The sequence below is a fragment of the Colius striatus genome, chromosome 9, assembly GCF_028858725.1.
Source record: "Colius striatus isolate bColStr4 chromosome 9, bColStr4.1.hap1, whole genome shotgun sequence".
In the NCBI taxonomy this organism is placed as follows: Eukaryota; Metazoa; Chordata; class Aves; order Coliiformes; family Coliidae; genus Colius; species Colius striatus.
The window spans coordinates 23,686,543-23,707,591 of NC_084767.1; the positions used below are offsets into that span (position 1 = coordinate 23,686,543).

The following is a 21,049-nucleotide window of genomic DNA, read 5'->3' on the forward strand; positions in this document are numbered from 1 at the left end:
GCAGCACTGGGACCTCAGAAGAGGCTGAGGGGTAAGAAACACTCTCCAGCTCTGTGCCTGTTTCTGGCACTCTGTAAAAGTAGTTTTACAGTTGCATTTATCTTTGTTCCCTGTAAAATCGCCTGCTATGAGGAGCAGACAGTGCTGCTGGAGAGAGAGAGAGATGTCTGGAAAGAAACAGTATTTACCCACTGCAGTCAGTGCAAGGTATCAGAGGGGCTATCTCAGCAATCCTTAAACTGTTAGTTCAGTAGCAGCTCAAGTGCAGGAGGACCTGTTGTCAGCATAGCAGGCCTCTATAAGTGGGCTCAGATTTAACACTCTCCATATGGTTTCACTGTTGCTATGCTATAGGTCTGGCTTATAGGGTCAGGGAACACAGCAGCAAGCTGAGCTTGGCCTTTAGCTCCTTTCAACCCTCCCTTTCCTGTTTTGCTTTTGGCATGAAAATACTTGCAAGAGGGCATCAGGCAAAATGTGGTTTGATATAGTTCTGATGCAGGCCACTTAAACAGCTCCTTGGGCTGACTCCTAGGACCACCACCACAAAAGGCTTTGCTAGGTTTGCTCCTAGCTGCTTGTCAGAGAACACGTGGGCTGTAGTTTGCATGCTAGAAATTCCTGATGTTTCTGGACTTTTGACTTAGTTATTTTTTTGAAAAACATTAGCTATGGCTTGGCATCCTGCCTAATCACTCCTCCTGGAGTACTGGCAATTTACTCTGTTTGGAGAATTTGGAGGCTTCCCCCTCCTGTGTCCAGTTTTATTTGAAGAACCTTCTACCAATATAAAAGCTAATGGTGGTGCCAGCTTTCCATTAGAAGCCGATGGTAATCCCCCATTCTCACTTTATCCAAACAAACCTGGTGTGCCACATTCCTCCTGTCTGCCTATGGTGGAGAAGCAGTCCCAGGAAAGCTGAAGTGTGATGTGAAGAGAAGCAAGATAGGCAAGAGGGAAAGACTTGGAGGTTTTCTGCTTGGGGAAAAGCTGGTGCTCTGGTGTAAATACCTGGTGATGTCGACAGTTTGAGTAGAAACACTATAGTGAAGCTCTTGGGGACTGCCTTTGCAGTTCAGGTTTTATTTAAAATCAGTTTTTTGTGTTTTGTTGTTTGTTTTTGTTTTTTTTTTTTTTTAAACTTGCAATGTGCTAGAGCTGAGCTGTTAGCTTCCTCTTGAAAGTTCTCTGTGTCTCCTCACCCTTAGCTCAGGAGCAGTATTTAAAATCCTGCAGTTTTAAATATGAACACATGTATGTTTTTCCTTTGCAGTTCACAGCTTTTAAGGAGGCTGTTTAATTTTTTTTTTTTCCTTTTTATAGAGAAAGCTGTGTTTCTAATCTTCAAGACAGGACCAGAAAATTTTAAGATGCAAGTATAAAAACAGAGTTTTATATTAAAGAACTTAGTGCTCTGTGCTTGCTATTTCCCTTCCCACCCCCCTCCCCGCCCTGTCCTCACTAGGTCTCAGACAAGGCACTTGAGATCTCTCAGCATCTTCCTAAAGTTTGATACTCTCTGTAGTTTATCCTCGACAGCCTCACTGGAAAGCACCACTGTCACTGGAGATGATTAAATAGTAGGTAGCTGCTAAACCCAAATATCAGCCAGTGGGGAGAAGATAGGGCTGAATCATCTTTACCTCTGACATGCAGGCACCCACATCAGTTGAACAATCAGTTGGACATCAACACAATCCGCATCCTCAGGGCAGGCATGCACCCCTTCCATCTCCCTCCTTAAGGGATGGTAGCTTGCAAGGTTCCTGACAGGGCAGGATTTGTAAGTAAAGAAGTAAATAACTTTTCTGATGGCCTATTTACATCTCCCAGCCCTTACTTTATGCAATTAGGGGCACTGAGCGATGCAGCAGCTGCAGTGAGGAGGAGGCGAGAACCGGAATCCTCACAGACTTCCTAGGAGTCCTCTCCTCTCCTCTCCTCTCCTCTCCTCTCCTCTCCTCTCCTCTCCTCACTAATAAATTTTCTCTGATCCTCTGAGTGTGCTCCAGTGTGTCAGGAAAGAACCAAACACCCAGATGATGCTCTCCAAAAGGAGATATTGCTTCCTTGTTTCTTTCCTCTGTTGCTTTTTGAGATACTAGAGCCTTACAACTGCATTGGCTGGAAGATGCCATTGACTCCATGATCTCCTAATGCATTCAGCTGTCAGTGGCTCTCACCAAACACCATTCTCCCTCCGTCACGCATGAGCACTTGCATGTAGAGCTCCCCAGGCATGGATTGGAGCTCATGGGGATTACAAAAAGAATGGGGGATGCAAAGAGATGTAGTATCTGTCAAGCTGGGGGATGTGTGGCTCTGATCAGCGATTAGAGCCACATGGTGTGAGAGGCTGTACAAATTGCTAATGATGGAGATGTTCTTTGCTCTATAGATCTCATGGTGCTTGGTTGTTAATCTCACTGTAGGGGCTCCAGGTTGTTTCTGCCACTGCTGTTGAATGCAGGAGATGTTTGCTGAGTTATTCCTTGTGTTGCATGAATAAGAGTGATGGAAATGGTTGGCAGGATAAATTTAGGGTTGATTGCCTGGTGCATCCTGGTGCTGTGCCTGATAAAGGTGTGCTGTTGTAATTTGAGGTGTGCCTTGGGTAAATTGGCAAGATGATGGGATGGAGAACACCTCACCTTCTCCTCCTATGACATGAAAGAGGATGAGGTGCCTCACCACATGGGCCTTGATAACTCATCTGTTTTCATTATGTTAATAAAACAGGAGGATGGCAATAAAGTCCTTTAATGGAGAAGCACACTGACAGAGCTCAGGAGAACTAATACAAATCAGTTGTCACTGTGACAATCCCCGTTTCATTGGAAATACCTACTGAGCCCTTGCTAAATTTGCTTGCATGCTGAAATAGCCAAGGAACCTTTTTGTAAAGAAATGGGTTTTTTTTTTCTCTAAATTAGAAAGCCATGTCCCTTTTATGGCTTTCTTTATCAGATTATCCATTTGCTTCCCCAAAGGAATTACAAGCTATGCTTAGGGCAGCAGATAAAGAAATGAAATATGCAAGTTATTTGAATTTTCAACAGATTATAATATGCTCCAGTAAAAAAAAATAGGAAGGGGTAAGGAGGAGAGGAAAGGAGATTGGTTATTTTTTTTTTTGTTGGTTGGTTCTGTTTTTAACAAGCTGAGGGCACAATCTGGTGAAAGGGAAAACCTGCATCTGTTAGCACAAAGCCTGGTAAAGGGCTTGCTTTCTCTCCTTTCCAGCATTGTAGGAGTCTCATTTCCTAGGGTGAGAGGCTCAGCTCTGCTCTCTGTCTCTGGATATTTCCCGTGGCCTTCTTTCTACAAATGATGAGGCTTTTCTCTGAGTGAAAATGTGGTTTTGTCCAAATACCAGATGAATGTTTCAAGCAGGACAACTCTGGGAAGGTTCGTGGGGAGGATTTGCTGTCCTCCAACAAGGAATTGCAATGGTGTTGCTGTGAAGAGGCTTGGTTTCATCTGAAATGACATGGTGAAATATGCTGGATTTGGAGTGTGGAATTATATAGGGCCCCAGACTGTCTTTGCCTGTTCTGGTGAAGGTTTTGTGTTGTGTAGTGGTCCCAAGGAGCCTAGGATAAAATCTCCATCTTAGCCACAAACTCCATACCTGCATCTGAAACCAGGCAGGATATCTGTATGCATGCCTGTGAATACAGGGCTAGCATGGGGTCTTCTCCTCCTATCTGGTGAAAATCAGAAGATGACACTGGGATTGAGACTTAACACCTGCCTCTTGCTCAGGATCATTCAGCTTGTACACTTTGGAAGTGATTGCTTATGGTCTGTTTCATATTAAAGCTTTCTTCTGTACCAGATGTGGACTCTATCAGAGCAAAACAGAAGACCTCGAGAATACGCTGCAGAGGTGTAGGGCATCCTCCAGGGTATGAAGTTCTTCTGCTCGGGCAAAGGAAGGAAAATACACCTCAATTCCCACATAGGTGCTTTGGAGGTTCATCAATAAGTTAATAGCATGTTCAACTACAGGTTCTCTCTGCTTTTCTTGAGAAAACAGCTGGCATGACTTCAATACGGAAGTTGAAGTTAAAGTAAAGCAACCAAGAGGAGTTAGTGCCCTGCTGATTCCTGGTTCCTGAATGCCTGTGGTCTATTAATTTCTGAGAAAAAAAATAAAGAGAGAGGTGAATTGAATTGAAGAAAACTAGTACAATCTTGCCCAAGCACTATGCCTGGGGAGCCATGTCACATCTCCATGTAATGCCATGAGGCAGATACAGCTCATCCATCACTCTGAAGCATGTGTTCTAGCCTTCTAATTAGTGAATATAACCGGAGGTTTGGAGCTTAAACTGGTTCGGACCTGTATTTTTTAATTAAGGCATTTTTTAATATAACCCCTGCTTCAGGTCATCTGATAATACTAATCTGGACATAATGCTTAACCTTCTTAACCCTAAATGGTTACTTCTGCACTTTTAATGCTAGTCTTAAAGAAACATTGCCCTATAAATTAGACACCAGGTACAAAACAGGAACAGAACTGACTGTGAATTAAAATGCTCTTAAGAAATAATTAGATGGACCCAGAGGATTGGCTCCCAGCTGACATTCTTCAGCCCCTCATAAAACCCTTATGTTCCCCTTGTTACTTCCACCTTGTTCTCATTTGGCCTACTTGCCTATACGGTCAAAGGGCGAGTCTAGTCTTCCTATTGCCAACGTGATAACAGCTCCAAATGAGCAGGGCTAGTATCTCCAGACACTTTTTGGGATCATTGTTTTCAACTGGCTGCTGGCCATCTATTCCTCTTGTATCTCAGAGCTGAGATTTTTGATAAGCACAAGAGCAGTGTGGAGGAGACCTTTGTCCCTATCAGCAGAGACAGAGCTACTGATGAAGTCAAGGGATTAACGAGAGAAAACCAAGCACTGTGCAATTTTATGAGAGCCTTTTTAAATGCTTTTTTACTTACCCTGTATTGTTCTGCACATAGGAATATCATGCTGAGAATCACAGGGAGAAATGCTAATTCAGTGGTTTTATGTAGGGGAAACAGCATGCTAAGTGCATTCCTTTAGTCAATCCAGAAGCTGCCTCCTGCAAAAAGTCATGACAAGCACGTGTAATGTGCTCTTGGCTCCTTTATCTGGGATAGTTAAAATATTTTCCCTAGAGGAAGGAAGGTTGCTAGGTGATTTGCTTGTTTGCCTGTTTCTGGATAAGTATCTTCCAAAGGTGGGAAAACACCCGTCTTCCATCTGACAGGCAGAAAGGTGCTCTCCAATGCAGCCCCTGGGCATGATTTGGGCTGTGTTTTCCCAGTGGAGCCACCATGGAGCCAGCGACAAAACGTATATAGCTACAATTCTTTTCTTGCTTACGGATTCTGGTAGCCACCTCATGAGTAACCAGCACAGTGTACTGGGAGAGTGAGGCAAAGAAAAACCTTCCTCATCATCTCAAATACAATAAAAAGAAATTGAGGAATGGAAAGAACAAGCAATTTGACTGAAAGGGCCTCAAAACTTCAAATTATTCCCACTGGTTCTCCAAAGTACAGTGTTTCAAATGCTCATGGCTCAATTTACCACCTATTTGATGAGGGAAGTGTTTACGACACATTCTCTGCATTCCTTTACCAGAAGTGCTGTAAAACTGGACTTTTTCCCCTGTATGTGATGCAGAGAATGACTCACATCTGGAAAATTTACCTTACAGCTCAGCCCTGAGCTCTTCTTACAACAACTTACCTAAAGGGAAAGTCAGACATTACTCTGTGCATTTGCTGTCCTGCAAGCATGGATGTGCATGTGTACCTTTGTATACACAGTGTTAGTTCAAGTCATGGGAATAGGAGAAATGAAGAGATGTGGGCTTACATAGAGGATCTGTCAGCTCTAATAGGGGACGACACATCAAATAAAAATCAGGTCATGTCAAAGGGCATGTTTCCCATGGTCATTGTTGTCTATACTCAACGTAGCAAATGGGAAGGAGAAACTTGGTATTACAGCTGATGAGGTAATCTGAAGGCATGGAAATGACTGGAAATGTGATTATCAGACAAGGCAAAATCACCCAACACAAAGTGTTTGTTACGTGGTCTGTTTGTGAAGGGCATCCAGGGAAAGATGGCAGAAAAACATGGTTGATGACAGTCTATGAACTACTGCTTGGAGGTGGAAAGGTCTCAGAGGAGGATGTTCTAGGGATTGGTGTTGCTTCTCCAGCTTTGTGGGGCACTTGGAAAATGTTGCTGACTGCCTCTGCACTTGTGGCTCTGCAAATCTGCCACCTTGAGATGGCCTCATGTCCTCAGTCAAACAGGAGAAGACCCGGATAGGTACAGACTGCAATCTGAAGGCAGAAGACTGGTACTAGATTAATGCTTTCTAAAGATGAAAAGGTTTTAACCATTGGAATAGATGTCCAAAGGATCTTGTACATCTTTTCTCAGACTTGTCTCAAGCTTCTATCTTGTCTCAAGCTTCCCCTCAACCCTGGGTTATTTGGCTTGATGGAGGAATTTCTGAGTGAAAAGTACAACTCACTCTAGCACAGGAGTTTAGGTGTTTATAGTGATTTCTTCCTGCTTTAAAAGCTTCTGATTAAATCTGTGCCTTTCCCCATGGGTTGGGAGCCAAGCCCAGAGGGTGAAGTTCCATATGAATCACTGATTAATTCCACCTTCACTCCTGCATGCCACCTGATTGTGAGATCCTAAATGGTGCAGAAAGGGAAATCGCTTCTTTCTTGAATACCTTCAAGACAGTGGCTTTTCATCAAAGCTACTCTTCCTAACTCAGATGGAGTTGCTACCGTGTCTCCTCATGATATATGAGGGTGTCATGATTTGTTATATCACGTCAGGCGATGCAGTAGGGTGATAAGAGCTGGTCAGATGTGACCGTAGTCGCTCTGAAATTGAAGGAAAAGGTTCTCTGTGCATCAAAGAACACATCTGTTTTGTGGCACAATTCAAATTAACTTGGGGAAATTCACTACATCTCAGGTGTATTCTGTGGTGACATGCAATGTAGAAATGCAGTCTTGGAAAGCTTTTATGAAAGCTCAGCAGCCAGAGAGGTTTTAAATTGATTTTTTTTTTAATTAAAAAAAAAAAAAGAAGAAATTCTGATGTCAGTTTCCTACTCTTGACTGATTCTGCCTCATTTGCACTTGCATTTATTGCAGTTTTATAAACAGGAATTCCAGGGCCATGTATCTGTCTTCCAAGGGAGGAAATGTTTAGCTTTTCTCCTTTCTCCTGGATGAAGTGCCAGCATTGAGCCCCTCCAGATAAAGTGAAGCTAGGAGAGCAAAAAGCAGCCATGCCTGCTGCTGCCTGGTGCAGCCAGGAGCCCTCCAGTCCCCTCTGTAGGGACCTCCATAAAAATCCCATCTGTTAACTCCTTGTGCTCAGCTCACACCCAGGAGGATGCGATTCAGGGGTCGATGTTGGCAAACAGACCTCAGAACCCTCTGGAGGGAAGTAAGCGTGTTACAGTGCAAATGAACTGCATAAACCAGAAGCCAGGCAAGACACATATGCCAGGGATGTTAAACTTTAATCTCTAAGGGAGATTATTTCCAAGGGAAGGAAGCATGACACAGATACTGTTTGGGCTACACTGGTATCTTCAAGCCTGGTCCAGATGACAGCTCAGCATTTTCCTCCCAAAGATAAGGATGGATGGAATAAGGGTACAGTGGAGTTCTAAAGGAGAGGATTTTGCCTGGTCCTAGCTCAACACACCTATTCATCAGGCACTTTGCTTTTGGGAGCCAAAAACCATTCTGACATGTCCCCTATGTCAAGTGTTGATAGAGAGCCCTCTAAGTACCTTTTTTTTCCCCTGTTAATCTTAACTGAAGTGTATCTCTCTTCCCTTAAATATGGAGTAGAAGTTTTGAGCCTCTCTGAGCTTTGTAGAGATTACAAAATCTGACTAGTCCTTGCAGAAATATGTGGCAAAGAGGAATTCTCAGCGCTTGACAGGGGTGGTCTGCTTGGAGCAAGTCTCCCCCATAGGCTCTTTGTTACAGGTAGCTGCAGAAAATGACCCCACTTCTGGTCTCGTGGATCTCACATTGGAGCATAACTCTGGGGAGATGAATTCTCTGCCATGGGCCAGCAACCTCAGCTAATGTCCTCAGTATCTTCTTGCTCTTCCCATCCCAGCTCTGCCTTATTTTTTCCTGCTTAGCTTAATAATCATAGAGAAGATAAAAACAGCAGTAATCTTTATTAGCAGGGAACCCATGTGGAAAGCGAGCATCCCTAGCTCAGGAGACAGGCAGAAAACCCCAACACAATGAGGATCACCCTATTAACTGCTCTAACTGTGGTGTGTGTGACCACCTGAAAACAGGAAGACTCTATGTACATGTGTAAGATATGTCTGAACTTGGTGTAGAGAGTGTATTGGGAACTGGGGATATTGTAGACATGAGAGGAACCTGTACAGTCCTAAGACTCACGCAAAAAGATGCCTTTCTGGATGGACTCCTGGTTGTATCCAAGTTCTAGGTTGGAAGATGTTGGTCGAAGAGGTGCTCAGGGGTAGGAAATGCAATGGGGCCCAGGTGTTAGGATCAGGTGCTTAAAATCCTTCAGCCTCCCAGAAGAGAGTGATGAGAACAAGACCAATAAATAAAGCTTTGGTGCTTCTGAGTCTTGACAATGCTTCTTTTCTCTGCATCTGAGGAGGAGTGTGGTGACGGTAGGTACAGGTAAAATACTGGCAGGTGGCCAGTTGGAGACTGTTGGAAATGTTGAATTTGCTTGGTCTGGAAAAGGGAAGAGAGGCATTTACAAAACCACAAAGTCAGGAGGGAAGGCAAATGTGGGCCTGTCCTATACCAGCCCTCCTGTGTGACAAGTGGATGCACCTGGTTAAACCAAGGGGAGCTGGGGAGGAGATGAAACCGACTCCATCTGCTCTGAGAACATTTTTCTTCTGCTTTTCCAGCTATTTTGGAAGTTATTTCACCATTTCTCAGTTATTTTTATTTTGACTCTCTCCTGTTCCACCCCCTCCAAATGTCGCAGCTGATGCTTTCAAACACAGCTCAGCAATTTTTGTTTGTGAGAAGCACTATAAGAGATTGTCTTGCTTAGTGCTCCATTGAGAGGATTGATTTTATGCTTAGCTGTCATGCATGTGGGTGCCAGAGCCTGGAAGAGGAGCTGCTGTTGTTTTTCCTCCCTGGTCCAGGAACCCGTGCAAGATTGTCTCTATCACAGTCATCAGATATCAGCTCATTGTAATCATAGAATCATAAAATGGTAGGGATTGGAAGGGTCCTTTTAGAGATCACTCAGTCCAACCCCTCTGCCAAAGCAGGTCCACCTAGATTAGGTCACACAGGAACGCATTCAGGTGGGTCTTGAAGACCTCCAGAGAAGGAAACTCCACAGCCTCCCCTGGGCAGCCTGTGCCAGGGCTCCCTCACAGTGAGTTTTTCCTTATATTTAAATGGAACTTTTTGTGTTCCAGTTTCCTTCCATTGCCCTTTGTCCGGTCACTACATACAATAGAAAAAAAGTGATACTCCAATCTCCTGATACCCACCATTTGTATACTTGTAAATATTAATGAGATACTCCTCAGTCTCCTCTTCTCCAGACTAAACAGCCCCAGTTCCTGCAGCCTTTCCTCATAAGAAAGATGCTCCAGTGCCCTGATCATCTTGGTGGCCCTGTGCTGGACTCTCTCCAGAAGTTCTCTGTCCCTCTTGAGCTGAGGAGCTCAGAACTGGACACAGGACTCCAGATGAGGCCTCACCAAGGCAGAGGAGAGGGGGAGAAGAACCTCGCTTGACCTGCTGGCCACACTCCTCTTGATGCATCCCAGGATACCATTGGCCTTCTTGGCCATGAGGGCACATTGCTGGCTCATGGTTAGTTTGTTATCAACCAGGACTCCCAGGTCTCTCTGTAGAGCTGCTCTCCAGCAGGTCAATCCCCAGTCTGTACTGGTGCAGGGGGTTGTTCCTTCCCAGATGCAGGACTCTGTACTTGTCCGTGCTGAACCTCATGAGGTTCCTCTCTGCCCAACTCTCAAGCCAGTTGAGATCCCGCTGAATGGCAGCACAGCCTTCTGGGGAATCAGCCAGTCCTCCCAGTTTGGTGTCATCAGCCAACTTGCTGAGGGTACACTCTGTCCCCTCATTCAGATTGTTGATGAAGATGTTGAACAAGACTGACCCCAGAACCCATCCCTGTGGAACGCCACTGGCCACAGGCCTCCAACTCGATTCTGTGCTTGATCCAACTTGATCACCACCCTCTGGGCTCTGTCATTCAGCCAGTTCTTGATCCATGTGTGAGTAGGTCCTGTGGATGTTTTGAAAGAGGAATTTTAGACTTTCCTATGTTCTGTTCCTGAGGGTCAACCTGAAAAAATGCAAAGATCCTTCTACCTTCAACTTTTTGCTGGCTGCTTCCTTTCTCCCATGGGCAGAGATTTGGGATGGAATTTGGAGTTTGAAGCCAAATGCAATGGTTCCAGACAGTCCCTTCTATTGTGAATGTATCTGTATGCGCTATCTTTTCTAGCTGACTTTATCAAGCTCTAAGGCTGCCCAACCCAGCATTTGATTTTTGGACAGGTTGTATTTTGCTGTGTTCCTTTTCTGTCTTAATCTTTGCATTTACTGGCTTGTGAGTAGCGACTGGCTGTTTCTTGCCATCCTGACTCCCAGAGTTTGATTTTAGGCAGACGGCTGAAGGTGACCTAACAATTCACTGCCTTAAAAACAGTGGAGGTTTCCCTCCTTTGTCATCCTTGCTCTAATTCTACACTCCCTCTGTTTATCTAGTGCTGGCTTCAGCACTTGTTGGACCTTGATTTAACTCCCTAACCTTGCAAAAAAGGGATCCAACAAAAACACTGATTTTTAAAATTATTATTTCTTTTTTTTTTACTGTTGGGTTTGCGAGTTAAAACAGCTCTGAGTGTCTGGATGTAAAGCTTATCTCTGGAGCCTGCTGCTATTTGCAATGTTGGCAAAAGTCCTGCTGGCTTCCAAAGGGAGTGGAACTTGGGCAAGACCTGTGGTGCATGTCCCTCAGCTGCCTCAAATTTGCAACAGGTGTCACTGGGCAAATCATGCTTGGTCTGAGTCTGCATGTTGTATAGGTGCTTTGATGGGTGAGTCCTGTATTCGCAGTGGTCCTTGGTCCATTCTGTCACTTTGCTCCCTCCTGTGACACCCACTCCCTGTTTCTGGTTTTGGGGGATTAGGAGTGAGAGGTTCATCTGCCTCTCAGTCATGTTTTGCCTTGGCGTATTTGTGATGTGCAGACAACAGCTTTGTGTCAATATCATCTCATGTGGTGCTTGGCATCATACAAAAGCCAGATTCTTCCCCCACATCCCCTACTTTAACTAGGAGAGGAACAATTCCAGCTCCACCTTGAGCTGGTCTGGAAAGAGATTTTATTCATTTAAGCTACCACATATTTGAGTGGTGCTGGGTTTTTTCTTCATCCCATGAAAAATATCCCCAAATCCTGCATCTAGTTCTCAAAACATGGACATGTCTCTTGTGGCTGAGTACAACAATGCTCTGGAGATCCTGACACACCCCCCACCAAGGTTTTTTTCTCAAGCAGGAAGGAGTTACCCACTTTATTCTGACTGTTTTTTCTTCTCTCTGCCTTTGCTGCAGTGTGGTCAGAGCGTTTGGATGAGGATGGTTGTGCTAATTAAACGAGGAAAGGTTATTTTGTGGGCTTAAGGTCTTGTCAAGCAGCTGGCCCCAAAGGAAAGAGGTCTTCACGTGACAGATAGGGCTGGATGGGTCCAGTACATGTATTGGCAGGGAGAGGACTTTGTGTGCGGAAAAACTGGTGGCAGATACTGCTGAGTAGAAAAAAAGACCCTGCTTCCTATGGGGATGACTGTCTCAAGACGGATCCCTCCTCCCAATAAAGGAGGAGAAGAAAAATCGGCAACAAACAATTAGGTTTTGTTTTTCCAAGGGCCTTTCCTGGATGGAGTATTTCAGCTTCACTTTCCTCCCGTTGTCTGTGGAAAGCGAGTTCAACAGTCTCCCAGGACTCTGCTATTCAAGTTTTCTGACAGAAAATCTTTGCTTTTTCAGAACTACTTTCCCCCTTAAATAAAAGGGATATTGTCCAAGGAAGGATTTTGATTTTATGCTTTTTAAGTCAGAAAACATGTCCTGCAAAAGCTTTCTAGCTGGCTTTCACAGCAAGTTTACTCTCACCACCTCTCTGTGGGTGCATGCAGTGCCCCTAAGCACAACTCACTGCAGCGAGTTACACCTCTGATTCTTCACATTAGTCTGGCTAGCTTCTGAGAGCAAGAATTCTGCAAAATAACCCTCAGACTGTAGTGTCCTCCGTGGTGCATATATTTGGTACCAAGGACTCACAGCATGTTCCATGAGCATTGTGGGATAATTTCTCTGTCGTTTCTGGGCTCTTGTGAAGAGCCATCCAAAGACACTGGGGAACAATCAGCCTTATAGACTCTTCTGGTCTGCGGTTTTAATAGATCACCCAATGTGACTTCATGGCAGTGGTTCTTGCACTAAAAGGAAGATGAGTCTTAGGCCAGGATCAAGAGTCAGCTGCAAAGAGGGAATGTTGTAAATAGAGGTGGTGTTTTGGGTTTTATTGTTTTTTTATTCCTCACATCTTTGTCCCATCAGCCAGCTGGAACAGAAAAAGAAAGCTCAAACCTGCCTCAAAGGGCTAACAGAAGGAAGAAGGCCTCGTTTTATTTTATTCCTCGGAAAATGGCACGCATCTTTCATTCTGCAGAAGCTCAGTGTAAGCTAAGCTGCCAGACATTTACGCTAGGAATTTGCTAAGCATGTGTGATTCGTGGTGCTGGCTGCTGCTCAGCCCCAGTGGGGATTGCTGAGCAGCCGCACTGGAGGCTGTCCTCTGCGGCTTGAAGGGAAGGAAGGGTGTGCTTCCACAGGGCCTTGGCACCACCTTTCTAAAGGAACATCCCAGAGCAGCAAAAGACATTTGATATAAATCTTTTCTGACTGCCCATAGGATATAATCTCCCAAATGAGTGGTTGGACCTGAAGTCAAGCTGTGATAGCTCTCCTTTTGTCCCAGTGCAATGGGTACCCACTTTTGCTAATGTAATCTCTACTTTTGGCGGTGACACTCTTTGTTTGGCTGATAGCCATCAATTTATCCTGTTATGCAGCACCAGGAGCCACCAGATGTTGAGATGCTCCAGATGGCTGCTGCCCCTGGGTAAACCACTCAGACCTATGCTTGTGTTGGGAGAGGGAAGTGTGGGCAGTCCTGGGTTAGCTGGGGCTGATGAGGCTACTGCCTGTAACCTGCCATGCTGAACCCCTTCAGCCCTGCACTCCTCAGCCACGTGCAGTCGGGAACTTCACAGAGAGACACCTAAACCCTCAGCATGAAGGTCCTGCAGGCATCAAAAGGGTCCTACCTATTAGATGCTTCTCAAATGCTGCTTCACAAACAATAAATTAATGGACCAGGGACCTCGCCACAAGTATATGAGGGAGCCTCGCATTGCTGCTCCAGGAGAATGCAGAGACAGTGACTGTTTAAACTGGCACTTGTTTTTGGGGCTTCTCTGGGCCTGAGGCAGAACTTGAGGTTGGTTCCTGGGCCATGGAGACCCTCTCTATGTTCTTCCCCCAAGAGCCCTTTCAGAAACCAATTTTGTATAGTTCCACTATTAATGCAGTTGGGTTTTTTTCTACCTGCTCCTGAAGAGATGGTGTCCTGGCATACAGTGGAGCTCGTACTTGAGAGCTGCATGTTTCAGGTGGCAACATGTGCTTCTATTTTGTGCTAGAAGGGCTCCTTCACTGTTACATAGCTTTTTCTTCTTCCTCCTCCTGGGATTTTGATTGTGTATATGTGTTTGTATATTTATCTACCCTTTTTATGCCCTCCTCTGCCTTTCTAAACATGTTGAGCTTTATTAAGCTTTGATGAACCCAGATTCCCTCTGTAAGAGTATTTTAAAAAGTGGGTAAAAGGGAGTGAGGCATCTCCACCCACATTCAGATACAGTCATCAAATGGTGCCTGAGGATGGAGGGAGAGAGATCCACTGTTGGTGATTAAACTTACCTTGGGCCAGTTTTTGACTGAGAGATATCTCATATCCTTTAAATCAATGTGGCAGAGGTGCGGCCCCCTACCAGACCTTGTCAGCCTTGGCAGGCAGAAGCTGCAGGGGATGAGCACAGTTAGTGCTCTGCATTCATCTGGAATCAAGTGAATGCCCCACCAAAGTGCAACGTTCCATGCAGAGTCTGTTATGTGCTCATGACCTCTTTGGCTTCACTGGAAGGCAATGAGTGACATATGTTTGAGATCTCATCTGGGAGGGACAAAGAAGGAAACTGTACTCCAAACAAAACCCTCCCTCATGTCCTGCAGTTTCCTAAAACTGCTCATTTGTGAACTATAGCTATTTATCCCCTCCTCTGTGTGTGTGTACATCCATGAGTGTATGTGTAAACAGATGTATATATAGGATGCTTTATTCTGCTACCAGTTTATTCATGGTATTTCAACAAAAACAGCAGTACTGGGGCTAGAAAATGCATCATTGTCAGAGCTCAGCCTTACTAGTTTCATAAATCTTTGGAATAAATAAATTATAGAAGCATCATATAGGGCATAATGTATTAGCTAGAAAATGGCAAGAATACATTTGTAACTCTTAGGTATTTGAAATATTCGGTTTACAAAATTGCTAGCCTTGTAGAGGTACCAGCTTTACAAAATTGCTAATCTTGTAGAGTCACAAGAAGCCTTCATTGAAGAACATCTAACTCCTACTGTTATCCAGCAAGAACAGAACTTATCTTGGACCAATCAGAGTGAGACAAATGTATAAGAAACCAGTCAAGCCTGTCCTGTGATTTGAACAAACATCAGGAAGCCAAAGGACCACTGAAAGGAGGCATGACGGAGGTGGAACTAATGGGTAGAACTAAAGGAGTGCAATGAATATGCATATCTAATCTGTGTAAATGTAGAAAGTTTTGCTTTAAATGGTGCACACACTTGGTGGAGTGATCTTCTATGTGCCCAGCGCTGCAATAAAGAATAGCTGCTTGATATTCACATTGGCTATTGAATTCTGAGTGGCACCTTCCCAGCATCACTTTTGATTAGTGGCTTCTCTAATGTCATGTAAGGACACTTGGTGCTAACCGTCATTATTACCCTTACCCATATGCATGCAAATATCAAATGAACGTACTCTGACCTCGTGCTTTTTAGCTCATGAGCAGAAACCACATGCCTGCTTCCATTAGAATCACAGGGTGATTTTGCAAGTACTGAAGGCTGGGGCCAGCAGTTGAGTGAGCCTAGCAAGCTGTCTTCAGTGACTCTTGAGAAGAGCTTGTGGTCCTGTGGGGCAGCAAACATAGGATGGAGTGGAGCAAGGCAGGAGAAAAGTACAGGTGAGCAAGAACAAGCTGGTGAGAAGACAGCAAAACCTGTGTAAGTCTGTGGGCATCTGGATCAAGACACCCTGGCCTTGTTCTTTTAGCAAAGAAAATTTGAGACCTGGCTCAGGGGTGTCAAATCAGATGCCAAATCAAGGTGTTTCCAAGGGTATTTTTCCTGTCTGAGCAGCCTCCCTTTCTGCTGGGTAAGATGAGGGGAAAATACCCTCTGGGTTGGAACTTTGCTTTTGTGAGTACTGAGGCAAGTGTGTTTATTGCAAGTAATCTAAATATTGTGTTGTATGTGTATTCAAATCTATATGCAAAGTGACAATTGCTTGCCTAATCTATTTTTTCTCCAGCAAACAATATGTTTCCTGACTTTGGTGTAACTCATGAGTATGTTCTCCAACATTGATAAATTCTGGGCTCGTATAACCCCAGTGGGGGAAGAACTGGGCTCTATATGTTTATAAACAGTGAGAGAAAATATATATCTCTGTACACAGAGTTTACATTCCATATGGGCTCCCTTGCCAGGGTGTCCAATAAAAGAGGAAAATGTGTTTCTTATCCAAAGACTCTGGAAATGTCTGTCTGGGTGGCACTATCACTGGATCTTGTGTGTGGAAACCAAATGAGGTCAAGCACGATGCAGCAGCCTTATTAATTCAGGGTGATTGCTAGGGACTAAAAAGCTCTATGATGAAGTAAAATCAATCAAAAGCAGGAAAACTGGGCCTTGGGGCTCTCAGGAGAAGGCTTGTTGGTGGAGGAACTCATTAATTCATTTGAAGGTGTTTAGAGGCCTTTTTTTGTCATGGTTATCTATACACAGTTGTCATCCCATGCAATTCTTAACTCACTTGGAAGAATTTTTGGCAGGTTCCTAATAGTCTGAGCTTCAGAGAAATTATTTTAATAATAAATATTACTGCTGCTTGCTCTCCTGTCCCAACATTTCACTCTTCACAAGGTGTCAAGGCGTCTTCTTAGCAGTGATTAGAAACTAGCTGGAGGTGAGGAGAGAGGGAACTCTTTTATCTAGGAAAAGAAGACAAAACCCATGAGTAGTTCATGCATGCACCTGCATCTTAGGGTAACATTTCTGCTGTGTTTCTGGTGGGACAAATGGTTTTCTACGTGGTGGTGTCCACACTGAGGTGTAAAATTAGCTGAGTAATCTCTTATTAGATTTAAAGGATGAAAGGCAGACAAGTCAAATTCTGTGCATAAAACACAAAGTCTTCTGTAGTACAGTGTTTGCTTTTTCCAGAAAAGATGAGTATCAGAGCATATAAATAGACTTCCCTGAGTTAGTCTGCGAGCAAGTGTTGGAAAGGGCTGGAGAATGGGTTTATCGTTTAAGCCTAATAGGGAATTTTTAACAGTTGGTTGTGTAGAGGACAAGCTTCTTTTTGCTCACCCTAAATCCTTCCTCTAACAGGATCATTAAAGTTACAAACATCAAAACAACAGACTTTTTCAAATACTTTTTTCAAAACAGACTGGACTCAACAGTCCTTTACTTTGAGATCCCTGAGGAAGAGAAGCATTTTTAAGAGATTTCCAAATAGTCAAAGTTAGCAAAAGTATTAGGTCTCTAATTCACCTTTTAGGCAATGGATACGATCACAATAACATTTCTGGGTACTACAGCAGCACAGTATCAGATTAATTTACTTGTCTCTAACAAATCTCAGGCCTGTTTTTCCTTTCTTTGCATTTCTGCAAAATAAAAGGGGGGTGTGGAGTGTGTCAGTATTCAGTCTTCATCTTTCTCCTCCAGGAAATAGTTTTCTCTGTAATCCAGTTTGAACTGGCCTTTTTAATGGCTGTTCATTGTACAAATGCAATCTAGGCTGGCACCTGTGGGCACACCCTCAGAGATGCTCAGTGGAAATCTGTTTGACAAACAAATGAAGTTATTCTTCCTCCTTCTCCAATATCCTCAGTTTGGTTTGGTTTTAATGACAAATGGACTGGAGAGAAAGATGATGCTCCAGTTGGTACAGCCACCACCTCCCACCGTAACATTTTTGATAAATGAGCCTCAGTGCCAGTTGCCTACCGTCCTGTTGGGATGCTCTCTCTTTTAGGAATGAGGACAAAAGCAAGATTTAGGGGAAGTCACCAGTCCTGTAGTTCTTCCAACATTTTATCTCCATAGCTGTTAAATGTCCTCGGGGCATGCTGTGGTCATGAACCCCATGGGCGGGTCCTTGGCTGCAAAGCTCCCTAAAGGAGGAATTTTCCCACTGCTAATCTCTTTGGCAAGAAGCATAGCCTCACTCAATGCAATTGTTATTTTTATCCGTTGCTGAATGCTTTGCAGCTCAAGCTGGGTGGTCTTCAAGATGTTGTACATGATTAACGTGGGCTGAGTCAGGGAGCAGAGAGGTATTATCAGGGAGGAAAGTGTGAGTGTGGGACCAGCCAAATTCCTCTAATGCTGCTGGGATAGCAGTGATGGCTGATGGTGAACTGAAGCTGCTTCTCACATGGTTCAGCAGAGGTGAGCTGGAAGGGGCTGTCTTTTTCAGAGATCTGAAACTATCTCTGCTGAAGAGCTACATGGACCTGTCAGTCCTGGTGAGATTGCATCAGATCAGCAAGTCTAGTCATGTCTAGTCATGTCAGAAATGGGGCTGACAGATTTGCCCTCAAAAATGCCCATCTGAGGCATGTTGACTAAACTTATCTGTCACAGAAAGATCTGACCAGAGTGGGTTTCTGAACCAGAGGCAAACCAAAGAAAAGTTGAAGAGATTGACTTCAGAGCATGTTCCCTGATGGAAATAATACCATGTCTTGCTGAGAGCCCTGATCTTTTGGTGGCTCTTTTATTTGCAGTGAGGTTGTGTGTGGCCAGGAGAAAAGTGACTCTATGATCTGGTGACCAGTGGGAAGAGGCAGCAGCACTGGCATTGCTGGAAGGAGTCTGGGAGCCTTCTCCAGCAGAGAGCCAAGAGCTGTCATCAGTAGGACACAGTTTGAGAGCTTCCACTTCCCCAGGCATTTCTTTAAAAGAGAATTAAGAGGGGATATGGTGTGGAAATTATCTTCCACAAGAGATTGCTTTTTCCCCCTGTTAGTGAAAGCATTTTACAAACAACTGATTAAGTTTTGCATCATCCCTTGGCAGCTGTAGATGATAATAGATTATTGCTTTGTTTCCCCTCTTCATTTCTTCAGCCTGGAAACCTCAGCCAGTCATCAGCAAATCAGGAGGTGCAGGTGGTTAATGAAACATGTAATTGAAAAAGAAGGGAAAAATCTCTATATGTGTGAGAAGTTACAGAAATCCTCATACACTGAGAAATAGATTGGTGGCAGGTTGCAAAAGTCAATCAGGTTGTTCCGTGGTGTCTCATGGATGGATGCAGCAACTGTCACTGGCTTGGCCTTAGGGACATAGGCAGCACTAACTTGTTTCCCTGATGGTGTGATTTTGGGGATGTTGCCTTGTCTGAGGTGGACAGCCCACTGTGCTGATGTGCTGGAGTTCGACAGCTCGTCTTGGGATGAAGACTGAATTTAAGCTAGGCTGATTAGATTGTGCTTGATCCTGGACTTGGTCTTTAGTTTCTTTCATGTGGTCTTTTCTTGGGAAGCTCTGTTTCCCTTTAAAGAAAAAAAACAACAGTTTCTCAATGGGATGTCTGGCACCCAATCAGGGTGCCATCCTCATCACTACTGCTCTCTTCCTCAGGGACTATGAGAGCTTGTGCATATGTCCCATCTCCAGGTGCTCTCCCTGGCCAGCAGATGCTACTAGGGCATTCAACAGCTGCTATTGTTTTGACATGGAGGGTCTGCAGGTTGGATGATTGCCCATCACTGGATGGAGACCACGAACTTACAACCATCTGAGTTTCCACAAGGCAGTGTTTATCTTTGGAGCGATCCAATTTTCTCTTTCCTCCCCTTCTTCCATTTGTAAATTCTGCCTTTTCCACTTAAACCATCATACTGCAGGAAAGCCCGAAGGCTGCAGGCTTGCAAATATCTGCATCTCTGCAGGGCAAGAAGCTTAGAGGGATGAGGTGACCCCAGGAGAGGCATGGCAATTCATCTCTTTTTTATTAAGTTCAACCAATGCAGAAAAAGTGTTGTACTAACATTTTTTTCTTGTTTTCCTTCTCCTCCCATGTAATTTCCATCTCCCCCACCAGAAAAAGGGGCAGGAAGATTCATGAGAGAAACCAAATAATTTTGCTTTTGGTTTCATGTCGTTCTTTAAAAAATGGTTTGCTTTCTTAGTAGAAAACCGGAGAAAATTACTATGGAAAATATTCTTCCTCAGCTATGGGGATGCTGTATGGCAAAGCACTTTTGACAGAGCAGGAACTGGGACCAAAGGGTTGCCAAACCCATCCTTTTGATGAAACTGAAGTCCGTCAACATTCCCATGTGCCAGGACCACACTGAGGCTGCTAAGTGCATTGGTACTGTGTTATTGACCTTCCAGTAGTGACATTTCAATTATAGCTGTAGAGCTGCGATGAGGCACCATTAATACATCCTCAGGATATCCAAAATGAGGGAAACTGTATTCATTGGTGTCTATGGCAGATGACTTAAGGGAGATTTCAATTTCCCGTTAACCTTTAACTCCAAATCCCCAAATGACATTCCTTGAGGCAGGATTAACTCTTTCACCTCTTCCTCCCATGACAAAAATGTACAGATTTAAGTAGAAATATGCTTTCTTGAAATAATTTGTGATACCAAGCCCTGGAAATGGTTATTCCCAGGTGCTGCACTGAGTGATGGTCCAGCTGGAAGTAGTGATGCCTGGTTTCTGTCCCACAAGGTGCTTGACTGCTTTAAGAGTTGGAAAACAATCCTGTCACCTTGAGGAGCTCCCCTATGCCCAAACCAGAAGGAAATGTGACTGGAGCAAGACCAGCAAAGGGAAGCAGAAATGAGCTTGGAAAGGAGCTTGGAGAGACTTGTACAGTTGGAGGGTGTTAAACAGATTAAGGCTGTTTAATTTACTGAGGAGAAGAGTAAGAGGTGCCTTGGTAGGGTTTATGAAATAGCGAGTGGTACAGAGAAGGTCAGGAAAATCCTGTTGTCTACCACATGGAATATTTGGCAGGACACCTGATGCTGCTCAAAGGGAGAAGTGGAATGTGAAATAATACTTATATTGATATATAATTATAATATTAAATCAGGTGCTTAAAGTAGGAACAAAAGAGATGTCTTGCAAATATATGTAACTGCTCCAGCTGTTCTTGAGCAATGATGTTCAAACAGGTGGTGCCCAGGCCTGGGCAGAAGCCCCTGTCTATGGTCCATGACAGGTTGCAGGACACTCATCTGCCTGCCCCGTGGGGAAACCAAAATAGTTGCTGATAGATATAGAAATTCAGCCTCAGATTTTTAGGATTTATGGCTGAACTTTAAAAAGACAGCTTAGATGTTTTGCTAACCAACCTGGTAGTGTCAGGACACAGCAAATGATCCATTGAAAAAAGGTCTGCAGGGCTTGGGGGCAAGCAGACAAGGTGGCTGGGCATGGAGGGGCTAGTCCCAGGAAGGAGCTGCCCCAGCTGGGGGCTGCCTGAGGGCTCTTGCAGACAAGCCGTGGCAGAATAGGGCCCCCAGGTC

At 44.3% G+C, this 21,049-nt stretch overlaps 1 protein-coding gene across 9 annotated transcripts in view; it reads left to right on the forward strand.

The window, feature by feature from the left end:
• Window positions 1-21,049, forward strand: part of ACKR3 (atypical chemokine receptor 3) — a 125,465-nt gene that overhangs the window by 45,392 nt on the left and 59,024 nt on the right. For 2 of the 9 annotated variants that reach the window (XR_009819286.1, XR_009819290.1), the window contains one exon: window positions 14,774-15,716. The exons of the other annotated variants lie outside the window; for them this stretch is intronic. The gene's annotated coding sequence lies outside the window, so the exon portion shown is untranslated. Of the gene's footprint in view, window positions 1-14,773; window positions 15,717-21,049 lie in introns of those variants that run through there. 9 annotated transcript variants of the gene reach the window in all.